The sequence below is a fragment of the Pinus tabuliformis genome, chromosome J (assembly GCF_031772625.1).
Source record: "Pinus tabuliformis cultivar Carrire ecotype Pingquan chromosome J, CPIR1, whole genome shotgun sequence".
Taxonomy (NCBI): domain Eukaryota; kingdom Viridiplantae; phylum Streptophyta; class Pinopsida; order Pinales; family Pinaceae; genus Pinus; species Pinus tabuliformis.
Genome location: NC_142295.1, coordinates 653,601,844 through 653,618,568, shown reverse-complemented (window position 1 = coordinate 653,618,568; position 16,725 = coordinate 653,601,844).

Below are 16,725 nucleotides of genomic sequence, written 5' to 3'. Positions count from 1 at the left end.
TTGAGGCTTCATCCATGTGAGGGCAAATGTGAGTTTGATGACTCCCTTTGCATAACTTACAAGGAAACCTAACTTTACCCTTTTTCCCAGGAACCTGACTATCACTGGTTGATGGATCAATGGAAAGTTGATGAGATTTTTCTGACCATACTTCCAGGACCTTTGGAATACCAGGACAATTGACAAGGAAGTGGTCACCCTTACAAAGCCTGCAAGGGTATTTGGGTTTACGTTGCATGTCGGAGTTTTCCTCAACACAACTAACACTTACAGTCGTGGTTGGTTGGTTGACTTCTTTCTTATCTTGCTTCTTCTTCTTCCCTTTCTTATTCTTCTTAGACACCTGGTTACTAGCATCAAGGCTTTTACCAGGCAAAGAGGAAGAAATAGAGGAAGAAAAATTAGGCGAAGAAGGTAAAGGGTCAACAGAAGGTTGGTGATGTTGAGATGGTGAACTCTGTTGAGGTGAAGCATTCGGTTGAGGTGGAACAATTGGAGTATTTGGGGCCAACGAAGTTGAAAATAACCATATCGGTAAACCTATTGTAAATCCAGGTAATGACAAAGTATCCATATAAGGAGGACCAACATTTCCAAAGTAAGGAAAAGTACTAGGATTCTCATTAGGAGGGGTTCCTAGGTTGGTAAATTCCGGAACATTTGCCATTATATTCAACTTCAGTGAATTTTATTAACAATTTTAAAACTAAAATTAACAATTCACAATTCACACCTAACAATTAAAATTCACAATTCACACCTATGGTCTCTAAAAGTAAAAACAAACAAATTAACACGCGCTATCAAATCTAGGAGTCAAACCACACACAAACAGTAACCTTCCGGACCGAAAACACTAGTTGGTGATGAAATCCAACATCGCAGAATTCAGTACAGAAGTGGCGGGTGGAACAGTTACCCCGACAACCTGCTTAATGAATAGACTGGACCAAGTTCCTCCACTTTAACCGTCTCGAGTGAAGTGAACCCCCCAAAAAATCCAAGTGAGTCTAGCCGACGTCTGCTCCAGGTACAGTGGGATCTTCCCTCCACCGTCACCTTGGGTAGAACCCTAAAGATAATAGTCACTAAGGTCACCAACAGCAACAAATATACCTGGGGGAACAATCTACGATTCGATAGCACGCAAGGGCAGAGTAACAAGCTCAATCCCCTTGCCGGCTCCTTGACAATAATCCAAGGTTTACCGACAAGTGACCCCAGGCTCCTCGACAATGGTTAATCCGAGGTTTACCGTTTGTAGTACGTGCATATCTGGCGTCGTTCCCAATGAAGGAGGATTGATTCCCTCACTGGTTCGGACACGATCTCGTGCTTCTCCTTTAAGAGGAGCTTTCCCAGAGTATAAATGTAACAGTTGGATTTATCCTACTGCAAGATAAGCTACTTGTTTGGTTTTACTGTCTTGGAGAGTTAATTACTCTCCTACTCCAAGACACTAGCCTAAGCTATGTTGGTGTATCAGAGCCCTAGAAATGTAAAAATTACTAGATGAATTTTAATTAAGCGTTGTGTTATTAAGGCTGTTATTACTCAAATGGGTAAATGGATACGAAACCAATGGTGTTATGACCCGACTCAACTGAATGCAATCGAATATGATAATGTAATATTTTCAATTCGATGAATCCTACCTAAAGTAAGGAGAGAATTTCCATTCACTTCCAACAATGCAAAAAATTGATTACTAAGAGAAAATATAACAAATTCTCTAATGCACTAATTTCATCAAGAAAAACTAATGCAAATCAATTCCAAATTTTTTTATTTTTATTTTTGTGTAAATTCAAATCAAAGAAAACTGATCTAAATCTACGATTGATTTTTCAGAATGTAAACTATGCAATTGTAATCTATGCACAATTCACTTGAAAAGTATGCAAATGTAATCTATGCATATTTTTCATTCATATTCTGAAAATGAGAATTCTAATTATGCAAATGTGATCTATGCAAGAGAATTCTCAAACACAAGACGATTCTAATGTAATCTAAGAACCAATCAAGTGCAAGTCGAGAAAATTGGGTGAGAGTTCCAAAGATCAAAAACACTCAAAGGCGATTAACACTCATACACAATTTAGCCCCCCCCGGCGAATGAGGGGGAAATTTTTTTGCAAAAACAAAAGCAAAAAGATGCAAAATTGTGAAAAGACTGAGACAAACCTCCAAGTAATGACCAAAGGAAATCAAATTAAGAATTTCTCAAAAAAGAGACTCAAAACACCCAATTGATAAAAGCTTAGAGCAGGAATGCCAATGAAATTAACCAAGGAAAGTTTTTGACAGGGAACAAGCAGGTCTGGGCAATGGCTAAAACCTATAAACAAATTCTAAACTGATAAAAAAGAGAAAAATGTAAAATTTTTCAAATTTTTGACAGGGTACGCAGGAAACCTGTTTACACAGGTGCGTCTATGCTCTGTGCACAAAGCAAAAGTGCGTACTAGTACGCACTGTGCTTAACTCAGAGGGTGCGTACCTCTCCCAAAATTATGAAAAATGAAAACTAACTCAAAATTAATTAAATTCACCCAATCCCACAATCATCAAGTCAAAAACAGAAACAAATCAACGTTTCTCAAATCAAAGTATCAATCAAAAGAGAAATCAATCAAATCCATGGATCCCCAGCGGAGTCGCCATTTTGTCATGCGGAAAGAGTCAATTTTGCGGACAAAACCGACCTCCCTAGAAGCTAAGGCTTTCTAGTGACAAACAAGACAATTAAACACTATCTTTCCCTAAATATGCATTTAGAATACAAGTAATCAGGTGTTCAAAACATACCTTTAGTCCCACGCTGTTTGTAGCAGTCCAGCCTCTCCGATCCGGATGAGCTCCTCCTTCTCTTCGAAACCTGCATTCACTAACAAGCAAACGATTACATAGCATTGTTTAGATAATCTTCGGCAAAATCACATAACCAATCTTTTGTCGACGCGTTTCGAACCAACCAGTGTGGTTCATCGTCAGGACAAGTTGAAGAACAGATCCAGCTTAGCCTGTTTAAATAGCTAGAGCAGAGACACCAACGGTTACCTGGCCAAAGGTTGACTTAAGGAGCAAGGTCAAATTCAGTTATATTAGGTAAGAAATAAATAAATAAATATCTAAATATATCAATGATAAAATTATAATATAATAATAAATAAATCAAAAATAAATAAAAATTTAGTTAAATTAGGAGGGAGATAACTAAATAAATATATAAATATATAAATAAAATAATAGCACCTGAATAACTCATAAAATAAAACATATTCATCATAAAGACCAAGGAGTATATGAAACAAATTATGTATAACAACTTGTTGAGAAAAATGAGCTTAATTGTATTAAGTGGAAACAAAAGAAACCATTACAACCAGTGCCTTAGTGTTGTGCAGGTCCTTCCCAGGGTCCAGCAAGAGTTCTCCTTTACTTTGATCAGCTCACCCACTTCCAAATGAAGCTGAGAAAGGATGGGAATCTCTCCTCTCAAGCTCTATAAGGGAGTCCTAATTTCAGCAACATCTACCCTTAAGAATGTTCAACTTTCAACCTCTCCTCCCTTTGGCCCAATGCCTGTATTTATAGTGCTTTGGAGGAAGTTAATCAGGTCCACCATCAATGGGATAAGCCCCTCTTTGAATGGGATAGCTCCCCTCTTGATGGGATAAGTTCCTCTTTCATAGGGATACATGAACCATCTGGAGGCGCTCAATACACGTCAAACCAACTTCTAGAATGCTCTAGAATCGACCACAAGTAACTTTTTTGAAGTAAAACTCGCGCCTTTTGACCTTTACAGGGGTACGCACCCACCCCTTTACAGATAGAGCGTACAAGTACGCAGGTATTGTGAACTTGGGGTGCGTACACGTAGGTAAGGTTAAGAGAAACTGCGTAACCAGAGTTAATTGACTTTTTAAGGACTTTCTCTCTTTTTTGGAGTTTGACATGAGGAGCAGAGGTATAAGACTTGCTAAGGAGGATAATATGATAGTTGATGGAGCCATACTAACTGCAAATAGTCATGGTGACAAATTTTAGTGTAACAGAGGGAGCACTTGTCAGCAGCAGGTAGAGCTTCAGCATCAGAGTATGTTTCTAGCCCAACAGAGAGGTCAGTTGGGAGTTTTTTTTTTTCTAGAGTTGTTGGAGCATCCACACTTGGAAGAAGTGTTGCATGAACAACATTCCAAAGGTTCAGGATTGGGTTCGAGTTGAAGCCTTTCTTGTTGAGAGGGAGTGTTGAAAATAGCAACAAGAAATGCTAAAAATAGCACTGCTATAAATAGTAGTTTGGGTACTAGTGCTGGATTGGGCAACAGGGAATGAAAAATGGAAGTGCTAAAAATAACATTCTATTTTTAGCAGTTCAGTATGGATTCCTATTTTAGTCAGTCCCTGGACTAAACATAGGAAGTAAAATTCTAATTTGAACTTAACAGCTATTTGAAAATAAATTAATTAATTCTCCATGAGTGAATTAGTTGTGAAAAATCAAACATGAAGTCTATGTGAGGACATGCAACAATTTATCTATTAATTGAGGAATTTATCCATTAGTTAAAGAGATAAGGATGAGTTCTAAATTGAGTAGTAATTAGTTGGCTCAGTTAACTGAGTCAAGTCCAGTTATAATTGATTTAAACAATTTGTTTAAATTAAGTAAGTTCATTTAGTTAATGCATGCTAGCATATAACTGCTGTACTTCAGATAATTGAAGATTCTCTCATGAATAACTCATGCATGTCAGTTCAGACAGAGACCTAGTGGAGATCAGAGAAGGGAAAGTGTACTACCAGTTGGATGAATATTTTTCCTATAAAGGAAGCTCATCCATGATGAGGATTTATCTCCTTCAAGACTGCGTAGTTGGATCAGAGGTTAGTGAGTGCGTGAAGAGGCCAATTCACACAAGTGGCTGCACTGGACCCCAATCAAAATTGCGCAAAGAAATAGGAGGATTGGAGGGCAGACCAGAGGTTAGATAGAGGCCTTTGCCTGTTTATGAGCAGCAGAGGTAATGCAGAGAGAGCAAGATAGCTTTTGAGCTGCTTCTTTTTGTAATACTGGATATATTTCCACTTGTATGATAATACAGAGTTGGGGTTTTAGGATGAGGCTTTCCCCGGGTTATATCTTCTTTGTTATGTGTGATTGATTCCTTCTTATCAGTTATATGTGTTCTTATTGATGTTGCTCATGTTCGATTAAGCTTCCGCTAATTTTTTTGTAGAAGTAGATCAAGTGTTTTGCTTTAGTATATTACATTACCGAGTGATCTACAGGTGGGAATTTCTACAGTAATAATATCCATAAACTGATCAAGTGTCATGGCAACAAATTGACGTGTAAAAATCTCTCACTTTGAAGACACACTCAGGCTGTTAGGAACAAAAAGCCAGAAAGCATGCCAGAGAAGATGGAATGCCTTACCCCACAGTCTCCAAATCAGGGAGTATCACTCTCTTGAAAGGTTGAGGAATGCATTGGAAAGGACACCCCTGTACAAAAGAATCATGCAAAGATTAAAAATCAACTGGATTGGACTCAAGCTCAGTCCACCTTTGTTGTTAGGTCTATAGGAAGGAAGGGATGAGGAAGAGGAGAGGAAGCAGTGGACAAACATAGAAAGGGATGCATGCTTCTATCCTCAAGAAGGCACACCATCTGAAGAGCCTTGGGATGTCAGAGAGGTGACCAGGGCCATGAAAGAAATGGACATAGATGGCTGAGTTGCTCAGAGGATGAGCACCAACTTCAGTAGGGAGTGATGATGAGGCTCATTAATAAGTATATCACTAGGGTCAAAATTCCATCCTCCAACTTTAGAATTATCTCTCTCTCACATTTATTTACGATTTTTGTTATATTATTCTTAGTGAGGAGGACAAAATATGCGTTTCTATGTCATGTGGCCTAACATGGTTTAAATGCAAGAATTGGGACAATTTTTAGATAATTTCAATATGAGAGCTCGGAGTAGACAACATAATTTCAATGCGAGAGCTCAGAGTAGACAACATGGAGAGATTCTAGGAGGTTGTCTACCCCATTAACTCCTTCAATAAACCAAGATCACCACTTTTTATCTCATCAGCTCAAAGTCATTGCAGCTAAGCAGGACGAGTCATTGGAAACCAAGCCAGTGCAGTTCAAGAAAGATCTAGATCTACATTTCTCAAGTTTTAGGAGACAAACACCTCTATTTTCTAGGGAGTTGTTGGTAGATACCCTTTTTTATAAATAAACATGCCAAGGAACTCATTAGGATTCGAATTTTGGTTGCAACTAAGAAGCTATTAAGCTCAAGCACTTGTGATTGCTATTTTTGACTTATTATGTGATGTATTTGACATTTCTACAATGATAATGAGAAGTTTCTTATTGATCCATCACTGAGTTAGTTCAGAGGGCTGAGGCTCTTGGGTTTGGGCCCAACCCTAGTAGCTTAGGTCCCTCTTGTGTATTGATATTCTTCTTTAGCTTAGAATGTTTATTAGTTGTTGCATTTTAGTAGAATATAATTCCTCAAAAATCCTGTGATTGTGCCTCTATCTCATCTCTCTCATGGGAGCCTGACTAGAGAAATCCACACTCACAACCCAAAAACATCATGTGATGATTTATTAGAAAAATATCTACATTATTTATTTTGTTTCACATATGATATTTGTAGTTGTTGTAGCTTAGAGGTGAGTCCATTGCATAGATAAAAGTTTTTAGCATCAGTTAGATAGTTTTCAAATTCAACTCATCTTTTCCACCATTGGTTATAATATTTTGCAAATGGAAAGAAGAATAGGTGCATTTGATGTTGCATGTTATGAAACCAACTCAAAAAAGATAGAAAAGAAAGATCAACGCCTTAGAATTCAACCTCTTCGAGGGGGCAACCTCCTTTACATTACACAAATGAAAAATTCTTGGATGATACAAATGACAAGACCTCCTTTCTATATATAGGAGTCTAAGGGGTCATAATGTAATCAGAGCCGACATAACAATAATAATGTAAGGGCACAACAATAACAATAATGGGCTTCTATGGGGAACAATAATAACAGTATGGGGACTACGTGGGCACAACAATATAATAAGGGGGTTGCACTAATAACAATAAGGGGTTACACTAGTAGTATAGGGACCTAACATGCCCCTCTCCTTCAAAAAGTGTTGTCCTCAACGCTTGAGTAGTTATGGATGATTTAGTCAAAATTTAGTCAAATTGTTGGACTGCAACTTTCCACTAAATCCCTGCACCATTGACCAAAATGTTCAAGTTCCTCTATCCTCTATTTTTGGCTTCTTTAAATCTCATCTTCAGTATATTGTTATGAAAAACAAAGCTCTTGGCTTATTTACACCATTCCTTAACCATATTTTGCATTTTTCTTCTCTTAGAAACCAACTTATCATTCGTGTGTTGCAATTTAGAACTGTGTGCTTTTAACTTCTCGTTCTCTTATTTAATATGTCTATCAAGGAAAAAATGATCTTGAATTTCTCTCTTCATTATTTTAATTACCCTATTCTTCTTCTTTACTGTGGAAAGAACAAATCGATCAATTGGATTCTGTTTATTACTAGAATAAGCATCGCTTATTTCTACTATAGGGGTTTCAAACTCAATTTGAGAAACAAATTCTTCATTTGTTTCTATTGCAGGGATTTCAAACTTAAATTGAGAAGCAAATTTCACAGGATCGAACTCTTCAAATCTACGGGATTTACTTTGCCTTACCCAAGGCACAAAGAGTGTTCAATATTTCCTCTTCTTCCCTTTGATCTTGATCTAAATCGATGATTGTTTGGCATTCTAAATCCTTTTGGGGAGTAGGACAATGCTGACCAACTATTAACACTTCTTCCATACTGAACGTAACTTGTCGATTAGTAACATGGGTTTGAGCTATAAGGGTTTTTATTATACTCTCATTGAAATTCCTTTTTCTTGACCTCCTAGGGTATGAGGAAAGGAAACCTTTTAGTTCACTACCCTTTACAACTCTTCATGAACCCTTTATCTCATGACTATGCTGAATACCTTGTTCTTCAGGAACTACATTGGCTGGCATAAGCCCATTTCGACTGAAGAATTCAACCCAACTATCATTCATAATACTTAACTCATATTCAATTAACAGTTTAATAAGGTCGTAATGGTAGAGACTGGTATGAGACTTTTCAAGATTTTCTTGGACTTTCTGTGACATCTTCTGTAGACTATTCCATAGAAAGTAGGGAAAATTAATTTTCTTATCTACAACAAACTAAACCAACAACCTGATATGATGTAAAAAGGTGATTGCACACCTGCCCTCACTAGTCAGGAATTTCTGAAGGATAAATAAAATACTGTGCCATTCATCCTTGATCCAAGAACGAGGCACCCCTTTCACCCAATCAATGTCTGGATGTTTAAGCTTAAGAAATTGTATGCTCAACTGCTTATAAACAACCTAGTTTTTGAACCATATTACTCCAAGTGACAACCCGGTCGCTTGGGAAATGGTTCTTTTATTCACTATCATGATCAAGCGCCCAACATGTGCTACCTTACTGTCAAAGACTTTTGCAAAATGGAAAGCGATTTCATCATCAAACCCCTGAAATTTTACAAAGAAAGTATGTCGTCCTTCTGCCACTAAAATTCGTTTGCATGAATTATACTCAAGGTATTGTTCGAATTCCTTAATGGATGCTAGTTCATGGTGATCATTATTTAGTTTCCCCATGGTTCCTTAAAGAGCCTAACAAAAATTGGAAAGAGGTAATGTGGTGCAATACTTGTTTTCACCAATTAACTTGGATAGATACAAGGCTAAACGATCAAGAATCGGTAAGTAACAAGACAAGACTCTCACCGATGGGGGTGCCTTAATTGCTGGAAAAGTGGTGGAGGAGGCAAGGACAGAGCCTTTCCAACCTCCACACGCACCCCACCCCCATGTTTAATAGACGTAATAGCAAGGTCCATCGTGCGAGGTTGTCACCCATGATGATGGCTATTAAATCTTGTCCTTGGAGCTGGTTACACATTGCTTGGTTATGGTGGGAGATGGTAGTGCTGTGTAGTGCGGTAAGGGTTGTGGAGCTCCTAGACACCTCGTTGAGGTCTAGGCCTTGGGGGGAGGCGGAAAAACTAGCAACTAGTGTGCAACGCGGGGTGTGTTGGTAGTGCTGGCTGATCCTTGGGACCTTGGAACATCTAGGGATAATGAACCAGGTGGCATTCTCATCAGCCCAGTTTGTTTGCATGATGCGATGTAGGGGAGAGGAGAAGAGCCAGGGCTAACAGACCTTGGCCAAGCACTGGAGAATTATCCTCTTCAGGTTCGTGAGTGGTGGGTAACTTGTTTAGGATATTGGTGGTTTGGAACTGATTGGCACCTGCGACAAGAATTTGGTTTCTTAGGGCCCTCATGAGGAATTACAGTTGGGAAGGGCTCGACTAGCTAGAGGAAGTATGAAGAGGCAAGTTGTTAAGTTTTGGTATGTTCTATGCTAGAGCAATTTATTTAAATTTTCACAGTTAGCAATCACATCAACATTACAATAAACTGCAGATAGAACATAAATATAAAATCGCAGAAGACAAGCCAAGACAAGAGGACACAAGATATGGCACGAGCCAGGGACAAACCCCACAATGTGTGGGGAAACCCTTTGATCAAATCTTCTTTTATCTTCAAAGTTCAGCAGAGAGAGAGAGAGAATACATTTACAACAGAAGTCAACACTTTGACTTATCTAGATCTAAGCATAGATCATCTCCTATAACGATGAGATCAGTTGAAGACATTCTGCTTCAACTGATACCTATCATCGTGCTGCATCTGGTTCTCTAGTTGCACCACTGCATACTGCACCATGCGGCTATCCATGTCCATGATTTTATCCATCATAATGCTGCTCAAACTAATGTGCATCATCATCATGCTGCTGCCCCTGCTAATGTATTATTGTACTGCCCATGCACATGATCTTGTCATGTTGCTGCTCTTCATGTTTATGATCTTATAATGCTGCCTATGCATCATCATTATGCTGTCCTATATGTCCATGATCTCATGTTGCCCTTTATGTCCATGATCTCATTCATCATGATGCTCATGATCTCATACATCATGCATCATGCTGCTCACACTGCCCATCTACATCATACTGCTCTTACTGCCCATATATATCATCCATGACCTGGACTATGAGAGTATTGACCCAATACATACATAGCTCACAGCTATGTCCTTATGACTACACCTAATACATTCTAGATGTTTACAACGTATATATTTGCCAGCATATATATATATATTTGCTGCGTATTTAGTGACAACTTCTAGGGTTTCTTCCATAGCAGTGTTTAGTTCTAGATCATTATGCTACTACGGCTCGGGCATCATAGCAAATCCTCTTGGTGTTTTCTCCTTCTCCAAAAACCCAGACGTGGAGAAGAGATCACGTGAAGAGTGTCTAAATGACTTCAAATCATCTTCTATTTATACCACAATGAGGATGATGAATAGACACGTCAGTTGGGCTTCTAGAGCCTACATAAGAGCTGGTCAGCTTGATAATAATTACATAAACAAAATAAATTCATATCTCCATAAATACTTATCGGAATCTGATGATCTTTGGATCAATCCTACACCTCTCGACGAGAGGGATCCAATAAAAATATCAGCTAACATAAATAAACTGACCCACATGGAGTTTGGCCCTAGTTGCCAATTTAACACAAGTGTATAAGAGGTGGAGGGACGCTGCATTCAACTTCCGAAGCCCTGTACTGAGGAATCGTCGTCCCCCTTTGCCTGCATATGGGGAGTTGATTATGGTGAAGACCGTTGCAGAATAGCCCCTCAATTCTCTTTGGGGGAAGTGGTAGAAGTTACATTGTTTTTCGTTGTTGTGTGGGTTTGGGAGGGTGTTTGCATCCATTTCCCTTTCAGGTGTTTTGGGTACGCTGGGATGCCTCGCCACCAATGGAGAACACATTGTGGGGGTGGAAATCTGCGACAAACAGATTAGTCGGAGCGAGAAAATGACGCCTTGTCAGGTTTGTCGGACAACCGTGATACAAAGGAGAGAGATGATGGCTCCCTGGGGCATGTGGTTATTATCAATGAAATAAGAAAGAATAAATTGATTATTACCTCAAGTTGACCTTCTGATATACCATTAATACTTACAAATATGCATGAATTATGTTGCAGAAGTTTGCTATTCAAAATTGCTACTTAGAGGTTTTCCTGCCACCTCTGTGTATTTCCTGTGACCATAAACTCAAAGACTTATTGAAACATTGTCAATATTGCTTATTGTAAGTACCAATATACATAAAAACTATCTCCACAATAAATCCTCAAAAAAACCTTTGATGCTTGCTAAAAAAATATCTTTACTACAAGTTTCTCAGAAACCCACATAAAGAAATATGATTTTTCTTCCTCATTTCTTCTTGTATGAAACTATGCCATGTGATTAGTATGCAGAAGTCGAATATGGCAGAGAACATTCAAACTCCTAATCATTGAAGAGGATTACATGACCAATATTTTTTTTTGTTGAAAAGGAGAGATATGCTTATTTTGGATCTAGTCAATTACCTAGTCTCCAACTAGATCCTTGCTAGGTTGTACTAGAAGATCTAATTTGCACAATTAAGCTTATTCATTTATTCATTATACTATTATACCCTGCTTGAAAAAAATGATTTTTTTTTCAAGTATAGGTATATTTCCAATGGAGCCACGTTTGCAACATGATTACAAATGAATTCATATTCATATTTGTAATATAATCTATGATGTATACCCGAATAATGAAGAATCAACTAATCCTATTGATGTGGTGCCAAGAAATGTTGAAGGATAAGGTGTTGCTCTGGCCTGATCACTGTTTGGAGCCATCTTTCAATGTAGTCACAACTCTCTCGGTCCTCTTCTTCATCATCTTAGATTTGTATTTCTTCCCTTACATGTTCACTTGATGGTTGATCTCTTGATTAGATACAAGATCTGGTGATGTACACAGTTAAAGTTCCTTATTTTCTTCATTATATGTATTCCTTGTCTACATGGTCTCTTCTAGGTCTTCTCCTTTATGAACATAGTTACCAATCAAACATGTACTGAACCGAGTTCTCACTTTTTAGAAGTAGCAAAAAATCATCCGATTTTGAAAGTACTGATTCAGAATACACCTTTTTTTGGAGCATATGTTTGACACTTAAATTTTTTTTTATGTATCAAGTATGAACATATTTTTAAAATGTTAGCGATTTTCATGCTGATTTTGAAAAATGTTGATGCAACATCAACCCCTTTTTTAAGAGGGCTTATTTTTGACACTTTTAATGTATTAAGTGTGGATTTTTTTTTAAATGTTGGTGATTTTCATGCAGATTATGAAGAGCATCAACAATTTCTTTTAAGGCATAATTTTGACATTTTAAAATTTCTTATGTCCTAAGTATGCACAAGATTTTTTTAAATGTTGATTATTTAATCATTTTTCAAGTTGTCTTATTCCTCTTATTGTTTTTTGTTCTAAGATGTTTGTTTTTTTGAGGGTTTTCCAAACTTGTGTTTTTTGTTTTTCTTTACAATGCTTTTTTATAATGAAATTTTTAATTTTCTTGCAAAGTTAAAAAAATAATAATATTAATATTTTTTTTATACATTTATATATCTCTAATTAATACTTCAATACACAAAAAATAATTCTCACTAAAAAATAATAATTTTAAGCACACGACAAAAAATACACATTTTGCATATATATATAATTAAAAAAAAATGTATTTCAAGACATTTTCACTAAAAGAGACACGCTAAATAAAATATTTTTATGAAAAATTTGAATAATTCTTTTTGGAAAAATAACAAATTTTATGAATTTTATATCAAAAGATGATGACATTTGAAGTTGTTGTTGTTGTTGTTGTTGTTTTCCAAAACAAATGATTCAAATTAAAAAAAACCAAAAAACAAATCCTTAAAAATAAAAATTAAAAACATATAAAAAAATTAAATAAAAATAAAAAACATAAAAAAAAACACAATCAAGAAAAACATTAAAAAAAAACTAAAAAAAACATTAAAACAATTAAAAAAACATTAAAAAAATAAATTGAAAAAAAAAAACGTTAAAAAAACCATAATAAAGTCCAACTAGCCCAACTAGTTGAGGATGGGCTTCATAAGCAAGGCGACCCAGGATCAAACCTCACAGGGGTGGTTGTGTCTGTGCTAGGGGTAAGAGACATGGTAAAAAATCAAATCAACTTAGGGTTGGTGTGGCCCAAGCGGGGTACGATCCCTAGGTGCCTTTGATGGATTAAATGCCCCTGGGTTGCTAGTTCTCAAGCCACAATCAAGACTAGAGAATCACAAATAACTTGACAAAAAAACCATTAAAATAGTTAAAAAAAACATTAAAAAAAATAAAATTATTAAAATAAATAAATAAATAAATAAATAAATACACAGCCCCACCGAAGACCCCTCAAGCGGCATGTGCAGGGTTCGCTGATTTTGGGAATCGACCATCCCTGCTTAGGGGGCCCAAGCGGCCATGGGTTAAGGTGGGTGGAGGGGGTTGCAACCATGCCTAGGCCGCCCAGGGCGCCTTGGGTGGGGCCTAGGTTTTTTTTTTAAGTTTTTTTTTTAAATTTTTTACTATATTTTTAAATTTTTTGATTTTAATATTCTCAATTATTTTGATTATTATTATTATTATTATTTTTAAAACTTTTATTGTTAATTTTTATATTTAAATTTTATTTAAATATTTTTTTAATGTTAAAAAAATTAATGTTTTTAATTTTTCAATTGGTTTTATTAAGTTGAATTTTATTGTTGTGTTTTTTTGGTGTTAACTTTTTAATTTTTTTCTTAAATTATGTGTTTTTTGGAAATATTTTCTTGTTTTTTAATTTATTTTTTGATTTGTTTGTTTGTTTATTTTTTTTTTTAATTGAGTTAATTTTTTTTTTACATTTTCTATGTTTAATTTTTTTTGTGTTATTTTTTTTATATACTTTTACTTGTTTTTTTTTGTTAGTCTTAATTTTTGTTTAGTTTTGTAATTTTCATTTTTATTTATTTATATATTTATTTATTATTTTGTTTTGTTTTTCTTTTTTTTTTTATCTGCAAGGTTCATGGCGATCCTCGACTAGAAACCCGACCCCATTATGTGTCAATTTGGTAGTTGAATTTTTAAAGTTTTCCTTATAATGGATCAAATCCGCCCCCACAATGTGTCAATTTTATGGTTGATTTTTAAGTTTTCATTATAATGGGTGAGTTCACCTACACTGTGTGTCAATTTGGTGGTTGATTTTTAAAATTTTGTTGGAATGTGTCAAGTTGTTTTAGGCTAAGATTCTAAAATAGCTATACTTTTACCATTTAAAAAAGAAATTACTCTAGGTATAATGACCATTTCATTCAAGTGTTTTTTTTTTTTTTAAGTCATATAATTTTCCATAATGTCATGGTTGAAATACGTTGAAAACTTAAGGTTTTCTATAGTCACGTTCTTCAGTTTTAATTCCATGGTGGAAAAATTGTCAAAGTTTAAAGGTTTTTCCAAGTCATGATATTTTATCTTTAATGTTATGGTTGAAAACAATTATAAGTATTTTATCTTTAACACCATGGCTGAAAATTGTTGGAATTTTAAGGCTTTTCAGAGACGTGATATTTTATCTTTATTGTCATTCTTGAAAATCATTAGAATTTTAAGGTTTTTCGGAGTCATGATATTTTATCATTAACGCCATTACTAAAAAATGTTGAAAATTTACCTAAACACAATAACGTTATTTCAGCATCAACACTTCTCATTTTCAGGGTGTTTTTTGCACAAAAAAATTGGCTTTTAATGCCATTTTTTAAAAATGTTGAAAATTTACCCAAAAAAAAACGTTATTCCAACATCAACACTTTCCATTTTTAGGCTATTTTTTCATGTTTTTTTTGGGGTTTTTTGGCTAGAGTTCTCGTTTTGAGGTAATAGTCCTCGTTTGAGCGGTAACTTTGTTTATGTTGGCCATGGATTGTTTTCTTTGTTACAGCTTCGTGAAGGACAAGTATATTCCTAAAGGCTATCAGAATTTGTTCTTTTTGAATTACAGTAATGTTTCTAGCTACTGCCAAGATTTGAGAGATTTCTTTGAGCAACATCCTCCCTCCAACTTGTCTCGAGCCTCCTTGAAGTATTATTGCTGATTTTTTCTAATCCTTGTCGAACACATGGATTAGTGTGTGGGATCTTTACAAACTAGAACAAAATTCTAAGAAAATAAATGAAATCTTGCACACCACACAAAACAAGATCTGAAGTAAAGCATATATTTGTGCAACTCATGCTAATGAGACCTTGTTGTCACCAAGTTGTCTATTAAGATGAAAATTGTTTCCCTTTCTATGCATCACTCCAGAAGAAAGCACATTGAACCAACAAGAAACTTTGCATGAAATGAGAAACAAGGCTTTGGTGAAACCCACTAGAGTGGATGCATCGGGCTAGAACTCCTTCAAAAATTATGAGGTAAGGTATCTTTGCACCTTATCATTTCCCCTCCCCCAAGCTGTGTAATTTAAGGGAAACCGACCTACCTGAGATCTAATCCCTTTAGCACCTTCCTCGATAATGACACCAACATGTTCGGTTATTTATATGTACAAACTCATATATTTACTCATCAACCTAGGGCTCGTAAGCTTATAATACATATACACAACATGTGAAATATTAAATCTTGGGATATCTTAAAAGCATAACAACTAAAAGTAACTAGAAATAACACTATAATACTCGACTACTTCCTCTCAAGCGTAGAATGTTAGATGGAGCTCAGTCATAGCAATGAAACATGATCTCTAATATCTTTTGCTATACATGTACTATGTTTCCATGAACTTACATAATCTAAGATGAAGATTTAGTAAATCATGAAACCCAATGAATGATTCTCACTAAATCATCTGGTACCCTATACTGGCACACGAAATGGAAAGACGGTTTGATAGATGACCTTAATGAGTCTTTCAATCAATCAATAACTGTTATGGGAATAAAACTTGATGAGAATGAAAATGCATAAACATGAAGTAATATGGTTACATATGAGATGAAAAACATGATAAGTTTACTATCTACAAATGTAGGATTGCTTCCCGAGAAGGGCGTCGTACACTCCTTGAAAGCAAGCTATGTAAAGATGATCAACAATACATTAACAAAAATATAGCCACAAAATATTAATAAAAAATCTGAGTGTCATTATAAGACTTTACACACATATCCTTCTATATATCTCCCTTTGCTCTCAATTCTTCATACATATATATAAAATCATGAAGAAATCCTTTGTCTACAAGATTAAGCCTATCTCAGCCCTTGGAAACAGAATTACAAAAATAATTAACTTGTGATGACCCTAATTATGTTTTACTTATGAATGCCATGTAAACATTTCATGTATTCAGATTTCTAAATCAAGATGGGCTGAGTAAGGGAAAAAAATTCCAAAGACTAGGGAGGTTGCTTGCTTGGGATGGTTAAAGTTTCTTTAAGGTGAGAAAACATGAATTGCTGGGACAACCATTGAAGGCTAGTTGTTGTGTGTTAAATAAAATGGTTCCTAAAATTAATAACGCTGCAAGAAAGGTATGCAAGCCATGTTTCCTTGG